At 45.3% G+C, this 7,345-nt stretch overlaps 1 pseudogene; it reads left to right on the forward strand.

The window, feature by feature from the left end:
- Nucleotides 1-1,042: 1,042 nt before the first annotated feature.
- Nucleotides 1,043-1,449, forward strand: LOC116073600 (annotated as a pseudogene).
- Nucleotides 1,450-7,345: the final 5,896 nt, after the last annotated feature.

The following is a 7,345-nucleotide window of genomic DNA, read 5'->3' on the forward strand; positions in this document are numbered from 1 at the left end:
TTCAGAACTAGACAATTTTTTAACACCCAGCTTAGTTTGGAAGTCTGTAATTGAATAACAAGGAAAGTGAGAGAGAGAGAGAGAGAGAGAGAGAGAGAGAGAGAGAGAGAGAGACAGACAGACAGAGAGAGACAGAGAGAGAGAGACAGAGAGGCAGAGAAGGATCCAATTCCACGAGGAAGAGAGAATGGAGCTACAAGTGAGACATTGCCCAGGGAAGAAGAGTAAACAAGAAAGGGGCCTCCCAGGAGAAGTGTCATGGTGACATGGGTCTGCAAGGGCCAGCCAGTCCTTCTGTCCCACCACAGAGTTGTCCTACCCTTTCTCTTATCACCTAAGTGACCCATCTCAATCTCTGTCCTCCATTAAGCTCCTTTATCGTCATCCTCCTGGATGCTCCCAGGTCAGAAACTACCCTTCTGGTGAGCTGATCTCAACTGGCTGGGTCTATAAAGGCTGCCACAGCAGCTAATAGCCAATCTCTGATTTCATCAGAGTAGCATCAGGTTGCTAAATAGCACCCCCTTCCAAGACAGGTCAAGATGGCCTTGTTGACATGGGAAAGAACCACAAAAAGAAGGAGTAAAAAGGATGATGCCCTAATCCTGGAAACCCTCTGCCATTCCAGACCATTCCTCTCCCTTGTTAACCTATCCTTACCCATGTATGCATAACCTCCTGATCCTATTCCATTTATTTGTGGTTAGCAAAGGTGCATGCGTTCCTGAGCAACACTCTTGAGAAGGTCAGAAGACAATGTGAAAGAGCCAGCTTGCTCCTTCCACCGTGTGGCTTGACTTCTCTGGCAGCAACCGGTGTTTTGTTTTGTTTTGTTTTGTTTTGTTTTTTGTGACTGAAGTAGACCTGGAACTCAATACACAGCACAGGCTGGCCTTGAACTTGACAACAGTTCTCCTGCCTCAGTCTCCTAAATGCTGAGATCCTGAGCATATGCCACCAGATCTGGTTTAGTTGTATTAAGAATTCTTAGCTGGCAGAGCTCTCCATCTTTTGCCCTTCACTGCTGCTTTTGCTCAGCACCATGAACCACACTTCTTAAGCCTTCATTACTGCTGCCAGTGGGGGATAACCCCCCAAACTACGAAAGAATCAAAGAAGAATGAGGTGGCTGAGCTGAGGGCATCCCACTGATCGCCCTCTGTCAGAACTACTGTGATCAACATGCCCAGAGTGGTTTCTGTGCCTACCCATGTGGTCTGGTCCCTGTTCAATACACTCTTCATGAACTTCTGCTGCCTGGGCTTCATTGCCTATGCCTGCTCTGTGAAGTCTAGGGACTGGAACATGGTGGGTGATGTGACTGAAGCCCAGGCCTATGCTTCCACTGCCAAGTGCCTGAACATCAGTACACTGGTCTTCAGTATTCTCGTGGTTGTTATCACTATTGTTGCTGTCGTCATCATTGCTCTTAATGCTTGTTGTCTTTAGACTTAATAGAGGATTCTGGCTTCTGATTCTGATGTGCTCCTCTATCTGCAGCTGCAACCCTCCTTGCCCCTTTGCACCCCCCCCCCCCCACACACAGGTGTAACACTCATTTATCTATCCATAGTGGATTCAATAAAGAGCACTTGATAGCCTCAAAAAAAAAAAAAAAAGAATTCTTTGCTGGGCAGTGGTGGCGCATGCCTTTAATCCCAGCATTCGGGAGCCAGAGGCAGGCGGGTCTCTGGGTTTGAGACCTGCCTGATCTACAGAGTGAGTTCCAGGACAACTAGGGCTACACAGAGAAACCCTATATTGAATAAACAAAATATAACAACAACAACAACAGCAAATTCTTGTCTCCAAATGGTGTCATTTCAGAATTGTAGAATGAAACACTAAGATTAAGTTGCTTTTCTTCTTCTTGGTCACAAATAGAAGTAGAACCAGAAGTAGTGGTGCATGGCAACAGGAGTGTCATGCATTCTAGGCCAGCATGGGCTACATAGTGAGTTGTAGGCTACCCTGAGCTAAATGAGACCCTGTTTCAAAAACCAAAGAACAGGACTACGAAAGAGCATGCCTGTAGTCTCAGCACTTGGGAGGCTAGAGGCAGGAGGATTGCTTTGAGTTTGAGGCCAATTGGTCTACATAGCAACTTCCAGGCCAGTTAGTGCCATTTGGAGAAACTGTCTCACAAAGAATCAAACCAACAAACCAAGAATCAGTAGTGCAACTACACAGACCCAAGAACCTAAAGATGGCTGGCCACTTCATCATCCATGTATTTGATTCCAGATTATTGTTTCATGTATAAAGTCAGGTTACAGAATAGGGAAGGCCAAGGGTAGAAACACAGACCATTGGTCCAAACCAATTAAAAACATATATATACATATATATATATATATATGTATATATATATATGTATACATATATATTAGTGTAATGATATATAATATACAAAATATATTTATTTCTAAAATGATTTATGGATTTATTTTTTTGTGTGCATGTGTCTGTCCGTGTGAATGATGGTGTATGTGAGTGTACAGGTGCACTTCCATGAGTCTGTGGCCAGAAGAGGGCATCAGGTCTCCTCCTCTCTCCCTCTTCTTCTTTGAGACAGTCTGTCCCTGGACTGAAGGCTCAAGATTTCCCAGACTGGAAGCTAGCAGGCCCCAGTAATCCCTCTGTCTCTCTTCCTTGGAGCTGGGGTTTCATTCAGGCTTTTGTGAAACACCAGGCTTGTTGTGTGGTTCTAGGCTAGGATTTGAACTCTGGTCTCAGGATTGGGCAACAAATACTCAACCACTAAGCCATCTCTCCAGCCTCAGAAAACTTATATGTTTTTTTTTTTCTCTTTTGATTAAAAAAAAAAAAGTATTTCCCTTAACTGCACTAGGAAGAGGAGAGAGAGCTGAGAGAGCTGCTGTCACTGCTTGCTTGTTGGGTTGTGATATTTGTCTATCTTTGGGTTTCTACTCTGAATCTTCACTGGAGAGTGTATGTCTCCCTGTTCCTCCGGATAAGGATAGGGAATTCCACCTTGGGGTCTCTGTCCCCGATTTGCCATGTAATAATAGATGCATTGTAAAAGAATCGGAACAGGGCAGGAAGACGTAGAGTTTGGGGCCAGCTTGGCCTCTTAGCTGTCTCAATAAACACCTGACGAATATACCACAAGAACGAATAAGAAGTGCTTGATCCCGACAATCTTTTTAGCTCTCTCTAGCTCTCTCTTAACCCTCTTCATCACAGGCCTCAGATAAAAACTAACCCTGACCAACATTTTAAGTAACTGCTGCATGGTAAGGCATCCAATATCCTATCAGCCACACACCCAAACAGACATTTATATAATTCATTTACCAAAAAAAAAAAAAAACAAAAAACCTTTCTGGGTTCAGAGAGGCTCCACAGCTTGCCCGAAGTTACCTGCTTTCTACAAGCAGAACAAGCATTAGAGACTATGCTATCTAAACGCAGGTTGGCCCATAAATGATTAGTATTGACTTGAAATATTGTCATCGACTAGTTGTTTCAGTAGATAATTCCTATAGTTGTGCTGTGAAATGTTCTAGCTCACAGGACAATCAACGCTGCCGAAGAAAAACACATATAAAGGGTTTTTAGCAAAGCTGCCATAGAAGTAAATGTTACTAAGCTCATTAATGATAAACAGGCTTTTTTCCCTCCTCCTACTCTCTGTCCACAATGACTGGATAACTACTATCTCTGGATGCAGGCTCATAGATCTGTCTGACTTCAAGGAATACAGTGTCTAACAAGAGACAAAAGAGACTGGGACGACAGCACAGGATGTGTAAGAGACATAGTGGTTTGTCCAGATAGATCTAGTGGGCGTGTGGGAGGATGACAGAGGAAAGTGTCTCCAGGGTGGAGGTGTCTGCCTGACACTGAACCATGAATGGAAGGTCCTTTGGTGCAGAACAGAGTAGCAAAGGAGAGCAAGACTGAGGCAAAGGGAAGGGAAGGAAGCATGGTCCACTGGGCATGTTTGCAACCCCACACTCAGGAGGCAGAGCAGGAGGATTACTACAGGTTTGAGGCCAGACTGGTCTCCACAGAGAGTTCTAAGCCAGCCAGGACTACATAGTATTATGACTTTATGCCCTTCATTAGATACTGTGAAAAAAGGAACAAAACCTTACATACCATTCCAAGCTAGTGGATACATGAAAGCTAACCAATAGAGTGGCCATTGAAAACCCACGTGGCAGACACCTGAGGAGCGGGAACAGGGAAACCGTTGTTTCAGATGCTACGTACACCAGGCAGTGGAACTGAGCTGTATGGGAAACACTTCTGCAGCTGGTGTCTGGCCAGCATGGCCATCCTGCTAAGCACAGCAGTCCCTGCTCGACTTGAACCAGTTGGATCCTAGGGACAAATAAGTCACTTCACAAAATGCTGTGCATTCTTTAGCGTCTAGCTAAAGCCCTTCAATTTCCAGGAAGTCTTCTGAGACCCTTGGCTACTGAGAACTCGCACTAGATTTTTAAAATTAATGAATTTTATATATGACTGTTTGCCTGCACAGCCATATACACCTGGTGCCCGTGCCATCAAGGTCAGCAAAAGGGTATCAGGTCCCCTGGAGCTGGAGTTGTGGATGGTTGCAGGTTGCCATGTGAGTGCTTGGGAACTGGATCCAGAAGAAACAGCTCTTCTCTGGCTTGATCTTCCTGAACTCCACCTCCTAAAGATACTGGCCTTGGTCCTGTGCCCTTTGCTGGCTCTGCGGGTGGTCCTGGAGTTGGAAGAGCAGCTGGCAGAGGAGTACCAGCCGGTATACCTATTTCCCAAGCTCCTGCTGGATTAGTAGGCCCTGTCCGAGGAGTTGGAGGCCTATCCCAGCAGGTCATGCATGACCCCACAGGGAAGAGGCACGGTTGCAACTGCTGCTGTTGCTGCTGCTGCTAGCATTGCAGGAGCCCCAAACCAGTACCTGCCAGGATGGGGAACTCCACCTCCACCTGTAGGCAGAGCAACCCCACCTCCAGGCATTACGTCTCCTCCACCTGGTATGAGATCACCTATTGGCCTTCCCCCTGCTCGAGGGACACCTATAGGCATGCTCCCTCCAGGAATGAGACCCCCTTCCGCCAGGAATTAGAGGCCCACCTCTCCCAGGAGTGCGTCTACCAAGACTCTAAGATACAGTTGATAAATCTCAGCCCTTCTCTTTCCCTACAATGCTTCTTGTGAAATTGGGTAGCCTGCAAGCTTTTTGATCCCTCTTACTGCTTTAACTATAGATAATAAATACACAGAGCAATAAAAATAATAAAGAACAAAAGAAGCAGCTAATGGACGATAGTCATAAGGGGCGGATGAGGGATTGGAATTGGAGTGGATGTCAGCTGCCGTTGGACTGATGTTGTTTTTTGCAGTGGTGATTATGTCAGAGGCTGTTATTTTCCTCTGAAGATGTGCTGACATTTCTAAGAGTAAGGTGGCACAATATGACAGGCTGATCTCCAGATGGCTTAGCTGAGGAGAAGAGAGAGTGCCAGCCTAAAGGGAGCAAAGGAGACCCAGTGTGGGAAGCACTTGCCAGCCGCTGCATCTGCCCGAATGGACACACGGACACTCACTGTACTATTCTTCCCATTTCCCTCAGGTTCCGAAAATGTTCAAAAAGCTTTTTAAAAGTCAGTGAGTTGTAGTTAAGGGTTGGTAGTACATAGATCCGTTGGTCAAGTGTTTATCTAGTATCTTAGTTAGGGTTTTATTGCTATGAAAAAGGCATCATGACCTTAGCATAACTCTTTTATTTTTAAGATCTATTTATTTATTTATTTTTATGTATGTGGGTGCACTGTAACTGTACAGATGGTTGTGAACCTTCATGTGGTTGTTGGGAACTGAATTTATGTTCTCTGCTCTCTCCGGTCCAAAGATTTATATATTATTATACATAAGTACACTGTAGCTGTCTTCAGACTCACCAGAAGAGGGCGTGAGATCTCATTACAAGTGGTTGTGAGTCACCATGTGGTTGTTGGGATTTGAACTCAGGACCTTCACAAGAGCAGTCAGTGCTCTTACCTGCTGAGCCATCTCACCAGCCCCTAAGCAACTCTTATAAAGGACAGCATTTAACTGAGGCTGGTGTACAGTTTCAGAGGTTTAGTCCATTACCACCATATGGGATGGCAGCATGCAGGCAGAACATGGTCCTGAAGAGGACGTTGAGAGCTCTATATCTTGATCTCCAGGTAGTAGAAGGGGTGTAGCTAGAGCATATATATCCTCAAAGCCCACCTCCACACTGACACAATGATACATTTCCTTCAACAAGACCACACCTACTCCAATAAGGTCACACCTATTCCAACAAGGCCACACCTACTTCTACAAGGCCACACCTTCTAATAGTGCCACTCCCTATGGGCCAAGCATTCAAACACGAAAGTCTATAAGAGCTATTCCTATTCAAACCACCACACCTAGCTTGCAGAAGGCCCCTGGGTTGGATTCACAGTGCAACATGAGTGGAACTATGATCACAAATATAATCTAAACACTCAAGAAATAGAGAATGAAGAATTGGACATTCAAGGTCATAGTTGACTGAATTGAGGCTAGCCTGAGTTGCATGAGACCCTGTGTCTTGCATGAGACCCTGTGTCAAAGAAACAGAGAGGTAGGGAGGGGAGAGAGGGAAAAAGAGAAAGGACGAAGGGAAAAAGGGAGGGAAGGAGGGAGGGAAGGAAGGATAAAGGAGCTACATTGGAGAAGTATAGCGGTTCTTCACATTACAAGGAGTGGCTAGGCTTCTCTGCAAAGTTGTGATACATTTGTGGGAAAGTAGCAGGGCAGCTCCCAGCACTCAGGAGCAGAGGCAGGTGGATCTCAGCCTGGTCTACAGAGAAGAGGGAGGAGAGAAAAATTTATATATATATATATATATATATATACATATATATGTATATATATACATATATATATATGGAGAGAGAGAGAGAGAGAGAGAGAGAGAGAGAGAGAAAGAGAGAAAGCGAAAGAGCATTTGTAGGAAAGATACAAAACAGGAGCAAAGAGGCCTGGGCCTCCTAGCAGAGTTAGCAAAGCCAGGGTAGGAACTAGGGACTCAGGTCTTCTCCCTAGGAAAGTACCCAGCATAGACAACAAGTACCCAAGACTCAGAGCCACAAGGCAGCTTGGCCTCTGGATCCTGCCTGTTTTTTGTTTTTTGTTTTCCTATGTCACCGCACCTATAAGTGTAATGACCAGCAGTCAGTAAGAGGGATAACTTTCAAAACCAAAGTGAAGTGACTCTTCTCAGGCTGCTAGCAATGAAAACCAGCTTCTTAAAGGAGGCCTCTCAACTCTGTGGGCAGCATGTCTCCCTGAAATGGACTTGCCGCCC

Source organism: Mastomys coucha, unplaced genomic scaffold, assembly GCF_008632895.1.
Source record: "Mastomys coucha isolate ucsf_1 unplaced genomic scaffold, UCSF_Mcou_1 pScaffold23, whole genome shotgun sequence".
Taxonomy (NCBI): Eukaryota; Metazoa; Chordata; class Mammalia; order Rodentia; family Muridae; genus Mastomys; species Mastomys coucha.